The sequence below is a fragment of the Dermochelys coriacea genome, chromosome 1 (assembly GCF_009764565.3).
Source record: "Dermochelys coriacea isolate rDerCor1 chromosome 1, rDerCor1.pri.v4, whole genome shotgun sequence".
Taxonomy (NCBI): domain Eukaryota; kingdom Metazoa; phylum Chordata; order Testudines; family Dermochelyidae; genus Dermochelys; species Dermochelys coriacea.
Genome location: NC_050068.2, coordinates 119,238,287 through 119,251,579, shown reverse-complemented (window position 1 = coordinate 119,251,579; position 13,293 = coordinate 119,238,287).

Below are 13,293 nucleotides of genomic sequence, written 5' to 3'. Positions count from 1 at the left end.
TTCATCTTACACGAGCCCACTCCTCCAGCATCCAGCCGGCCCCATTTTCTGACCATCACATAGCCACCGTGACAGCCTCCCTCTGCGCGGAGAGGCCGGGGCCGGCCTATTGGCATTTTAACAACAGCTTGCTGGAGGATGCGGGCTTCGTGGCGTCCTTCCGGGAGTTCTGGCTGGCCTGCGAGGGCAGCGGCGTGCCTTTCCCTCGGCACGGCGGTGGTGGGACGTAGGGAAGGTGCGCGCCCAGCTCTTCTGCCGTGACTACACCCGGGGCACCAGTCGACGGAGGGATGCAGCGATAGAGCAGTTGGAACGGGAGGTCTTAGAGCTGGAGAGGCGTCTGGCCGCCAGCCCCGAGGATCCACCCCTCTGCGGAGCGTGCCGGGAGAAGCGGGAGGAGCTCCGGAGCCTCGAGGACCATCGGGCCCGGGGTGCCTTTGTTCGATCCCGCATCCGTCTCCTTCGGGAGATGGATTGCGGCTCCCGCTTCTTCTACGCCCTGGAGAAAAAGAGAGGGGCTAAGAAACATATCATCTGCCTACTGACAGAAGATGGCACCCTCCTCACGGATCCGGTGGAGATGTGCGAGAGGGCGAGAGCCTTCTACGCAAGCCTTTTCTCCCCGGACCCGACCGATCCTAACGCTTGCAGAGTGCTGTGGGAGGAGCTCCCGACGGTCAGCGGCGGCGACCGAGACCGGCTAGAGCTGCCTCTCACTCTGGCCGAATTCTCGGAAGCCCTCCGTCGCATGCCCACCAATAAATCTCCGGGCATGGACGGGCTGACCGTGGAGTTCTACCGCGTGTTCTGGGACGTCCTGGGCCCAGACCTAGTCACCGTCTGGGCCGAGTCTTTGCAGAGCGGGGTCCTCCCTCTTTCGTGTAGGTGAGCCGTGCTCGCCTTATTGCTGATGAAGGGGGACCTCCGCGATTTACGAAATTGGCGTCCCGTCTCGCTCCTCAGCACGGACTACAAAATCGTGGCAAAAGCCATCTCCCTGAGGCTAGGGTCCGTGCTGGCGGACGTGGTCCACCCAGACCAGACCTACACCGTCCCGGGCCGCAGCATCTTCGACAACCTCTATCTGGTCCGGGACCTATTGGAACTTGGGTGTAGGGATGGTCTGTCTTTCACCCTCCTGTCCTTAGATCAGGAGAAGGCGTTCGACAGGGTGGATCACGGGTATCTCCTGAGCACTCTGCAGGCGTTTGGCTTCGGACCCAGGTTTGTGAACTTTCTCCGGGTGCTGTACGCTTCCGCAGAGTGTCTGGTAAGGCTCAACTGGACCCTGACCGAACCGGTCAATTTCGGGCGAGGAGTACGGCAGGGGTGCCCCCTCTCAGGCCAGCTGTACGCTCTGGCGATCGAGCCCTTCCTCTGTCTCCTCCGAAGGAGGTTGACAGGGTTGGTGCTGAGGGAGCCGGAGCTGAGGCTGGTCCTGTCGGCGTATGCTGATGACGTGCTCCTCGTGGTCCAGGACCCGGGCGACTTGGTGTGGGTGGAGGCTTGCCAGGCCATCTATTCAGCAGCCTCCTCTGCGCGGGTCAACTGGGTCAAGAGCTCTGGCTTGGTGGTAGGGGACTGGCGGCAGGCGAGCCCCCGCCCACCCGCGCTTCAAGCCATCCGGTGGAGCACGGGTCCGCTGCTCTAAATGGGCGTTTACCTTTCTGCCAGAGGGCGGGGTGATAGAGCGGCTCCGGAAATGGACAGGACTACTCCGGTGCCTCTCCCTTCGAGGGAGAGCGTTAGTGCTTAATCAACTAGTCCTGTCCATGCTCTGGTACCGGCTCAACACCCTGGTCCCGGCCCCGGCTTTCCTGACCAACCTCCGGACATCGATTCTGGAGTTCTTTTGGTCAGGACTGCACTGGGTCCCTGCAGGGGTTCTCCATCTACCTGTGGAGGAGGGAGGGCAGGGCCTAAAATGTCTGCTTACTCAGGTCCATGTCTTCCGCTTCCAGACCCTGCAAAGTCTCCTTTATGGTGCAGGTAGTCCGGCGTGGAGCATACTGGCGCACGCCTTCCTGCGCCGCTTCCGAGGGCTCCGATACGACCGGCAGCTCCTTTATCTCCATCCAAGAGGTCTTCCGCGAGACCTCTCCGGGCTGCCGGTCTTCTACCAGGACCTCCTCCGGACCTGGAAACTCTTTACAATGACCAGGTCTGTGGCGGCCACTGAGGGGGCAGATCTCCTCGCGGCGCCCCTGCTACACAACCCCCAGCTCCGTTTGCAGGTGGCGGAGTCTCGCTCGGTGTGCCAGAGTTTGGTCCTGGCAGAGGTCACAAGAGTCGGAGACCTCCTGGACTATGACCGGGGAGACTGGCTGGATCCCCTAACCTTCGCTCATCGCATGGGGCTTTCCAGACCTTGTACTCCCCGGCGCATACTTCAGGAGGTGAAGGCCGCTTTGCCGCCCGCTGCTCGGGTTTATCTCGACCGGGTCCTGCACGAGGGCACGCCCTGCCCACCCACTACCCCAGGCCCGCTGGAACTTTTAATTGGACCCCTACTCCGTGGACCCAACAGATCCCTTCACCCCTTCACTAGAAGCCGGCTGCACGAGATGCAGCCGGTCTGCTTTCAGACCGGGCCAAGAAAACATCTCTACACGCTCGTGCTCCACACCCTTCACGCCCGCACCTTCATCTCCCGCCCCGATACAAAATGGCGGGACCTCCTGCCACCTTCGGAGGGTGCGGAGCCCCGGTGGGCCAGCCTATATTCCACCTTAGTTCCAAGGCCCGCCGGGGATGTCAGTTGGCGGCTCCTTCACGGAGCCGTGAGCACAGGCGTGTACTTGACGCGGTTCACCACAATCCCAGACACCTGCCCCTTTTGCGGCGTGAGGGATACCCTGGCACATGTCTACCTGGAGTGTGCCAGGCTGCAGCCCCTATTCCGGCTCCTCACCAATATTTTATTACGTTTTTGGTTGCACTTCTCCCCTCACCTTCTCATTTATGCACTCCCTATTCGTGGCCCCACAAAGTCACGGGATCTCCTGGTCAACCTCCTCCTGGCCCTAGCTAAAATGGCCATCTACAAACCAGAGTGAGGAGGTTGGCCGATGGAGTCTCCTGTGACTGTGGGGCCTATTTCCAATCCTCGGCCCGTTCACGTATCCGGGCAGAGTTCCTCTGGGCAGCGTCCTCTGACTCCCTTGATGCCTTTGAGGAGCAGTGGGTGCTGTCCGGGGTTCTCTGCTCGGTGTCCCTGTCCGGTTCCCTTCGTTTGACCCTTTGACCGCACTCCTGTCCCTGTTATTTTATTAGTTGTCCCCCGGAATTTTTTGGGCATCTAGGTGCTGTGGATCCCCCTTTTAGGCTGGGGGGGATCCTTTAGCAGTGGACGGGCTTCACCCGCCCACTTCCCGGATCCCAATAAGACTGCTCTCCCATAGCCTTCTAGCTTGGAGGGAGGTGGGAAGCTGCTACTCCTGCTGCTGCTTGGCCCTAAGCTCTCCCTGCTGCTCCAGCTGCTCCCCTGGCTGGGCCAGACACCCCCCATTCTCTGCTACTTGGCTGCTGGACCCCCCACTCTCGGGTGCTGCTACTGGTCCAACTGCAGCCCCAGAGTGGGGGGGCTGCTAGCCCACTCCCCAGAGAGGAGGAGTGAGGGACCCCAGCCACTGCTGTTGTGGACACCACCACCATCATCACCTCCTGAGAGGGGTCCTTTCTGCCTGCCTGGACCACCACCTGGAGTTCCTGGAGCTGCTGCTGCTGCAGAGTCTGCTGCCTGGAGCTGCTGAAGCCCGAGGAGGAGAAGAAGAGGACCATCTACCAGTGGGGGAGCACCTAGAGACGTTGCAGACCACCGTGGAGGGGGCCCTAAGACTGAGTAATTTTCAAACTGTGCTCTTGTGGTGGAGGTCTTGACTGTGTTTGTAGGGATACAGGGGGTGTGGCGTGGAGCTGCCCCCCGATCCATCAGTGTGTCTCCCCCAACCCCCACCACTACTACCACCACTGCTGCCCCCTCCACCATCCCCACTGGCTGTATAAAATCTGCCTCAGCTCCTGCCTCTGGACTCAGCTGCTTGCTTGGCTTGCCACGCCCTATTTCCACCCTTGGGCCAGAAGCAGCAGCCAGCCTAAAAAGACTTGTGCAAGTGCACGTGGGTGCCCGTGCCCACCCCCAGACTGCCCACTCCACAGCTTTGCCCCTTACTACCTGCCCCATTTGCCACTTGTAGCTTTGTCCCCCCTTTTGCCCCAGCCCCCCTTACTAGCTTCATTTTGTTTGCCTGCCCCGCCCATTTCCCTCTACAGCCTCTGTTTGTTTGCCCCACCCCAGCCTCTGAAGCTAGCCCCTTGGTTTCCCTGTTTTATCTCCAGACCGCTTAGCCCCTTGCTCCGTGTGCCCATGCCCCCTCCCATGCGCTTGTGCAAGTCCCCATTTTAGTTTCAACCCTTTTCACTGCACCCCGAATGTTGTTCTATCCCCCCCTCCCCTAGTACACCAAGAGGAGCCAGAATTCCACCTTGTGTCGGTGACTGACCCCTAACCCCTGATTGCCCCCCGCCCAGCCCACCCCCTTTTGGTGCCCTCCTCCCCTGCCTGCAGCCTAGCGGGGAGGAGTGATCGACCTGATTCCCCACTCCCCTCCTCCTTCTGGTGTCTCCCCTTCCCTCCCTACTCATGATGGCGGGGGATGAGACGGGTGGGGCCCCTCCAGCAGCCCGAGCTCCCCCTCCCCCGCCTGCCCCTCTGTCACCCCCCCAAGCTTCTACCTCCGCTGCCGAACCATCTGCCACCGCCCCCGCTGGGGCACCAGCAGCAACGGGCATTGGGGTGACCTCCACTGCTGCCACGTCTCTTACCCCCTCAGATTCAGGGGGAGCCCCCCTAGCCGGCGGGAAGGGCCGGGGAAGAAGAAGGGGAAGGGCCCCGCTAAAAAGACCAGGCCCTCCATGGCAGGGGCTGCCCCAATGCCCCGGCCCCACCACCGGCTGGGGCGCCCCTCCCCGCTGTTCCCTCCACCAGCTCTGCGGGTGACCCTCCCCCGGCCCCCAGGGCATACGCCCAGGTGGCGGCAGCCCCCCCGCCTGCCGCTACATCATCTCTCCCGCCCAGCGCATCCACTACCATCTATAACGGCCGAGGCCCCTTTCCCACCATGACCAGGAAGCACGATGCCCGTTGCCTCCTAGAGTCCGCCTCGCCCCACGTGGAGACCTATATGTGGGCGTTGGCGAGGGTGGTGGGGCCCACAGCCATTGTGGCGGCCTCCAAAATGTATGGCACGGTCGTCTTCTTCTTAACATCGGAGGCCGCCGCCCAGGAGGCGGTGGAGAAGGGCCTGGTGGTGGGGGGCATTTTTGTCCCCTGAGAGCCGCTAGAGGACCTGGGCGTCCGCCTGGTCCTGACCTCTGTCCCTCCCTTTCTTCCCAATGCCGCCCTGTTACCCGCCTTTTCTACCCTGGGGAAGCCCATCTCTGTCATCAGCCCTCTCCCGTTGGGCTGCAAAGACCCCGCCCTCCATCACGTCCTCTCCTTCCGCCGGCAAGTGCAGCTTCAACTGCCGCCGGCGGCGTGTGACGGAGAGGCGCTGGAGGGGTCCTTCCTAGTCCCCTACCAGGGGGCCCATTACCGGGTGCATTACTCCACGGGGGAGGCCCGGTGCTATCTCTGCTGGGCGATGGGGCACGTCCTGAGGGACTGCCCCTTGGCCCGGCAAGGAGGGGCATCCGGGACCCCCGAGCCCCGGCAGGGCACCGGCTCTGTCATCGCCGGCGCCCCTGGCTGCCCGGCGCCCGAAACCATCCCTCCTCTTTCCAAGTCCACCATCGCTCGGGCCCAAGAGGCATCTTCCCAACTATGCACAGAAGAGCGGGAGAGCCCCGCCCCTGCTGCTTGCAATCTGGTGGGGCCTGTGGAGGAGGGTGGGGCAGGGACACCGCCGGGCATGGGAGAGGGCCTGCCCCAAAGGGAATCTTCCCTCCCTTGTGCTGCCCCACCATTACCCCCTTAAGTCCCTGAGCCACTGCCTCTGCCCCCTGACACAACCCCTGCTAGCCAGCCCCCGGATGATGCCATGGAGGGCTGGGCCCTAGTCCAGGGGAAGCGGGGCAAGCGGAAGGCTCGAGCTCCGCTCCTCTCGTCTGATGCGGAGGCCCCCCGGAAGACCAGGAAGGTGGGCACTGATGCCTCAAAAGGACTACTCTTCCATAGCCATCTGGACTTGCCCTGTCACACTAAGTAAAGCAGGGGTGAAACACAAGACTTATACACTGAGGCTTGTAAGATTTTGGCTTTAGCCATACTAGGCCATAGGCTTAAGAAATATTTGAAGTAGGGTCATTTTTGGGTCACTTACTTATGTCACAAGATCACAAGACTACTGGAAAGATGTCTCTACCCATACAGAATGTTACAGAAATTGACTGCAATGTACTATTCAAAATGACATGATACCTTTTTATAACATCATTTATAACACATGTCCCGACTGCAGAGCACCTATTGTGTGTAGATGCTAATGAAAATAAGAGAAACTACAAATAACCTATGAAAAACAGGGCCTCCCAATATTCGTAGAGTGCAGAAATGCACATAAGGGAAAAGAGGGTTAATGCTTTCATACACGTGTAGAGTGTTAGGTGTAATCAGATTTACAGTATAAAAAAGGGCTCCCGGGTGGGGTAAAATTGGGACCTACAGGAAAACCCCAGCAGGAACCATCCCTCTACTGGTGATCAATTGTTGAAGAATCCATCAGACCCTAAGAATATCTCTGAGTGAGTATGACTAGATTTGTAACTTGTGCAGGGGCGTTTGTGGGAATTATATATGCTTGGATAATCATAACCTCATTTTTGATTCTAATAAAACTTGTAAGACAGACTAGAAATTGTTCTTGTGAAAGTATGTGTCTCTCTCCTGGGTATTCGTGGGTTCTTAGAGGCTCTAAATCTGAAACAAGTAACAGAGGTGACTTTCACTCTGTTGAGCTTGAAACTGTAGTAAACAGAGCCAAATCCATGGTGGTGTAAGATAGCATCACTAAATCTATTCTAAATAAAATAAAAGTCTATAGAATGGTATGTGACGCTCTAGAGAACACAGAAAAGGCAATGGAGATAAAAGAAAAGGAGTACTTGTAGCATCTTAGAGACTAACAAATGTATTTGAGTGCAGCTCACGGAAGCTTATGCTCAAATAAATTTGTTAGTTGCTAAGGTGCCACAAGTACTCCTTTTCTTTTTGCGAATACAGACTAACACGACAGCTACTCTGAAACCTGTCAAATGGAGTTAAAGACTGCTTTAGACCTTATGGGTGTAATTAATTAATGAAAAATCATGTCATGTAGGCAAAAGAGTGTGTTATGCTCACAGTAACTAGAAGAGGGAGCTTTCTTTTTTCACTTATGCTTGTTATTGCATTATTGTGTGGTTTTGCTTGTCTGTTTATGTAATGTTGTAAGAACTGAGTTCAGGAAAAATTGAAAGGGGAAATTATTAAAGTAGTTCCAAATAGATAATAGTACTTGTGTGTGAGGGAACGTATGGGTAGAGACCCTAGCAGGTGTGGCAGAATGAGTCAGACAGTTAGGGATCATTAATAAGCTACCCAAAATTCTCTTTAATAAGCTTCCCAAACTTTGGACTCCTCTGGACTGCACTACCGACAACGGATCAAGGAAAAATTTGTGGGGTAACCTAGGTCACCGCCCCTCCTCTCAGTGTACTCCAGCTGTTAACAGCTGAAGGGGAAGTAAGCACCACAAGCACTTCTCAGTAGGGAAAATCCCCGAAAGATATTTTGTGCCATAGGAAGCAAGAAAGGGACGCCTTCCGAAGTGGGAACTACTAAAGGGGTTATGGTACAGAGTCAGGTGCCAATTCACGCATTTGCTCCAATGGCCCCACAGACACCCCTTGAAGCCTTTGTATGCGATTATATTAAAACCCAGGAGGGAGGGTTAGCAAAAAAACAAAGTAATCAAATCTTCTTGGAATATCAATATCCATAGAACTTAATGTGTTCCCTCCTTGAGGAAGAAAAGTTAAACAAAAAACGTCAAGAGGTAAAAGAAATAGCCATGGATTGTGTATATACTGCATGTAATGCACTGGGAAGAAATTTGAAAAAAAAAATAGAACAGTTGGATGAGGTAAGACAAGATTTATTCCAGAAGCAAGGGTAAGTGTTATATTATGGCCTGATCTACACTACAGAGTTAGGTTGACAAAAGGCGGCTTATGTCTACCTAACTATGTAAGTGTACACTACAGTGATGCTCCCACTGATATAAGTTGCCCACTACATCAACTTAATAACTCTACCTCCACAAGAAGCGTAGTGCATAGGACGATGTAGTTAGGGTGATGCAGTGTCTGTAGAGAATGCATTACTTACATTGTTTGTTGGCTGTCAGCCCCACATGGGGCTGACAGATAGAACTCCCCCTTCTTCCCCAGAACTTACAGCCTGAGCTGTCAGCCGAGCATGGGGCTCACAGTTACCTCCCACCTGCCCAGCTCACAGCTCAGGCTGTCAGCCCTGGGGCAAGGGGGCTCCAGTTGTCAGTGCCCCACTGAAGACTTCAGTCGGGGACATGCACTGCTGACAGAAGGAGCATAGTGGGGATGTGAACTACTGCTTTAATTACTGTAGTGGCTGTACTTCAACTTAAGTTAAATCAACTTCATTTTGCAGTGTAGAACAGCTTAGTCAGACATGGGAAGTAAATCCCACGTTCCTCTATCAAAGAAGTAGTCTTGCAAGAGAACAGGCTTCCCGTAAACAGCAATTACAAAGAAATGGTTATGAAGTTATGATGTGGAAAGAGTGAGCAAAATGGATCAGATTCTGTCCGCCAGAATCAGGTTTGGAAGCAGGCCCCTCTCATTGTAGTTAAACACTTGGTCCTGAGTAAGTTCATGCTGTTCAATAAATGATTTGAAAGTGTTTCTAAATTCACCAGCGGCATTCGAGTCAGCTGTCAGAGGCTCTCCTTGCATCACCAACTGCCATATTCTAAGCTGATTTTTGAACCAACTCAGCCACCCTGTTCTTGCTTTAAAATGGTCTGCACCTTTGTCCGGATACATTTCTTAGTAGAGTAACTTTGCCTTTTCTGCAACCATCACACCGCTTATAGGAGTGCCTTTTGAGCTCTCTTGTGCAAACCACAGATGTATCGTCTTATCAAAATCAGCCGCAGCAGCTTTGTGTACAATACACCTGCTTTTTACTGCTCCTTTGTCTTTGGCTTCTTTTGGAAATGGGTTTATTTTTTCCCGGCTTATCTGAATAGCAGTGACAGTTGATTTCCCAATACCATATTCTACTGCTATGTTGCTGAGGCTAACACCATAATCAAGGTTTTTAAATATTTTTAGCTTTGTGTCAATTGAAAGTGTAACACATTTGCGCTTCCCAGTGTTTTTCATTTTGCTTAGTCGTACAGTACAGTACTGGAAATTATTTCAGAGGCCAGTGAAACAGCCTTCAAAAATGCTTTTACTGATCTTTGCAAAGGCGGCACCTGGCACTAAGGAACCTGGAGGCACTGCCTGGTTTGCAAGCAGCTCCCTGCCCTATTTCTGTTTCTTGCCTTTGGGTTGAGCAGGCGATCCTGGCCGTCATCCTTGGTGCTACAGGCCCCTGCCCTGTGCTGCATCTCCCCAGGGCTGCACTTCCTGTCCCACAACAGAGACAACACAAGGCAGGAAATGGCCACCAGCCCCCTGCCAGCGCCCCTCCCTCTCCCACCTCTCACACTCCCAGAGCTGCTGGCAGGACCCAGGAGTGCAGCCATGGGCAAAGCTTGGGCTGCATCAGTGTATGTGTGGTACAGGCTGTGGTCCTTTTAAACTGAGATGTTCCTCCAGAGTGCAGCATGCCGGCAGCAGCTCCAGCTCCGGCAGCTTCCTTGCAGCATCAGCAGCTCATGCTGTGGCAGCTTCTTTCCTGGGCTCGGACTGAGCTTGCAAGCTTGTCTCCCTCCTGGCCAAAGCGGGGCAGGGGGATTTGAAAGCAGCACCCGCAGCTTACAGAAAAGTGGCACAGTCCCCAGAACTGTTCCTGCTCTGCCTGCTCAGGCTGTCTTGGGTTGGCAGTGGGGGCTCATAGCTGTGCCGCAAACCACAGCGACTTTGCCTCCTACCTGTAAGTGGCTGCCCCCCAGCTTGGTGAGTGGGGATAGGCAGCCCAGATGTGCCGAACTTTAAGATGCAATACAGGTATTTGCTTTTTTTTTCTCCACTGCTGCCTGATTCTTAATTCCGGCTCCACATGGTGCTTAGAGAGTCCAGGGAGCTGTGGAAAGCCACAGACCCTCCACATGCCCAGGATGAAGGGGCCCGAGAGCAGCCCCTGGCACATGTCCCCACCCCCAGCACTCTCCACCAGTACAAATGGAAAGCCTGTGGCTCCCCACAGCTGCCTAGGCAGCTCTTACCAAGGCCCAGCTGTGGCTCTTCAACCCCCAAAACCCTGCCCCTAAGACAGGCCAGAAGCCAGGTCTGGGTCGAGGTAAAAGCTGCAGACTCTCCACCTACCCTGGGTGGATGGCCCAGCGGGCGAGAACACAGGCTGGGGGCTGCTCTTGGGTTCCCCCATCCCATGCAGGTGGAGGGGCCCGGGCTCCCTGGCCTGGCTCCGGCTTCTGGCTTGGCTGTGGGGCAGGGCCTTGGAGGAAGGGGCACGGTGGGGCCACAGAGGGGCAGGGCCTTGTGCCCCTTCCCCCTCCCCTTTAGGAAGAATCCGTTGCCCCTGGTCTGCTGCTCACCTAGGCAGAGTAGCTGTGTGCAGATATGGTCTGCTCCTAAGGTCTTTTCCACCAGTGCGTCACTAGATGTCAGTTGAGAGCTCCTTCAGATCCCGCTTACACTGGCAAATGTCGATCTATTCTTATTGCCCAGAGGCTGTTTCCTTGAACTAGCCTCTGTTGCACCCAGAGTCGATTGAGCTTCTCACTTCATGTCTGGCTAACTTAATGGGTATGGATAAGGTGGAGGGTGTCAGCCACACACTTGACTATAGTAGCAGTCCAAATAACTGCACTCCATAAGCGGGCAGTCCTTATATGAAGCATCAATATTTCCTGTGGTTTCCTAGATATAGAACTGTCCAATAATTTCTCTCTCCCTGTGTCCATGTTGTCGCAGAATTTGGATTCTCTGTCATCTTGTTTACTTCAGTATAGTCCCTTGAGCTAACCCCTTGTTTGGGCGATTTGGCATCACCAAATTCCATATAGACCTATATTCTTGCTACAGCCTCATTGGTAGAAATTGACTGAAAGCTCTGGACCCAGCTTTGTACTCCTATCAGGCAAGAGCCTTAGAAATTATTCCAGGACTGTAAGGTCCACTGCCTTATCCAATGAGTTCATATTAGGCTGCAACTATTGTGTTGCCAGGTATCATAGCCATGGTGCCAGGAGCCAGCAAGCCCTGCAGCAGCCTCTGCTGGAGACAGCAGTCCAATCCTAGTAGCTGAGGCTATCAACTGTGGTATTTAGTGGCAGATGCAGCATCAGCACGTACCATGCATTCTGCATACAAGGTCATGGTGGCAGGGGCGTTCCCTCTTTAATATGGCGTTCTCTCATGAAATGTGACCTCACGTGCATCATGCAGGCATGGGCGGGGTCATGCAGGGTGGGGCAGGCCCTTACTATTCCCAGAAGTGCCAAACTGTCCAGTATTCCAGGTATGTGGGGGTGGCCACCTGGCAGAGAAGTCATGGAAAAACTGCAGCTTGAGGCCTTTGAGTATGAGTTCTGAACACACTCTGGGTTTTTTCATAGTTAAATCTTTCTGCTGATAATGCTAACATTTAACCGTAAAATCTCTGTGTCTATTACTATTAGTCCCAAACTGGGGGCAGTAGTGCCCTACGTGCTCTACGTGATGCGCGTGAGGTCACATTTCATGAGGGAATGCCATATTAAAGAGGGAACAGGTCCAGTACTGATCTGCTGTCTCCAGCAGAGGCTGCTGCAGGGCTTGCTGGCTCCTGCAGAGAGAGACTACTCCTCCTGCAAACCCAGAACAGGAATGGTGCAGCCTTCCTTAGAAGCAAACTTCCTTAGAAGTTTTTACGGTCAGGCTTGAGAAAGCCCTGGCTGGGATGATTTATTTGGGGATTGGTCCTGCTTTGAGCAGGGGGTTGGACTAGATGACCTCCTGAGGTCCCTTCCAACCCTGAGATTCTATGATTCAGCCTGTGTGGAGCAGCGGCAGGGCAGGGCAGGGGGTAGCTCAGTGGCAACAGCTGCTTGTTCCTTTCATTTTCGTGCAAGGTGGAAGGGGAGACACAAAGGTGAGCTAAGTGTGGTCAGACCACCTGCTCACAATCCCCTTCTGGCCTTGGAATTTATGACCCAAAGGAAGGTGCGCCCCTCCTCTCCAGCCAGCTGCACTGCCTAGGTGGGGGCAGAGTCTCTGGCAGATGGGAACAGCCTGCTGGAGAGGTAGCTGGGCAGGAAACGTCTCTACCTTTCTGTACTGCAACTGCTACTTTGTACAATCAGACAAGCTCTCTCCTCCCACTGACCTGGAAGTCACTGACCTGGTGGGAACTGACACAATCTATACTTGTTTGGAGTTATGATTTCATAAAAAGTTTGTGCAGTTTTCCTTTAGCTGCTGGGATTTGTTCTCCTTTTGAACGGAACTGGGAGCTAACACAAAAGGCAATTTCTGAAATAAAAGCAGTACTTTTGACACTCAGACTCCTATTATAACTCTGTTGCTTAAAGTCCTTTTAGTCCATTACTTGTATTTGTGGAAAGTAGAGGCTTTTTCCGTTCCTTCTACAGTCTTAGTAAACTGTGAGAAGACACACCATTATTTTTTTTCTTTGCTTAGGGAGTCTCCTGTGACAATGTTCAAAAACCCCTGGCTTTAAAGGATTCAAGAGCAACAAATTATTCCTCCATTAAATATAACCAGCAGAAGAGAGTTACACACTTTAATGAAATATGTGCTACTTTTGTTTCTTATTCTAAAAACCTCTCTACCTCAGATACCCCAAGCTCTGAAGTTATTCAGAAATATCTGGGAGTAGCAGGTTTGCCAAAGGGAACTAAACTGACAAAGAAACTTCTGATAAAGAAATAACAGAAGAAGAAATTTTAGAGGCAATAGAAAATATGAAAAGCAGTTAAACTCCAGGAGCTGATGGCTTTCCAGCTGAGTTTTATAAAGAATTTAAGATGGTATTAGTGGGTCCTTTGAGAGAAACCTTCAATGTTATTCTGTTAGGGGAAGAATTTACACAACCTATGAAAGAAGCTACTGCTGTTGTTCTCTCTAAAGTTGGAAAAAACCTGA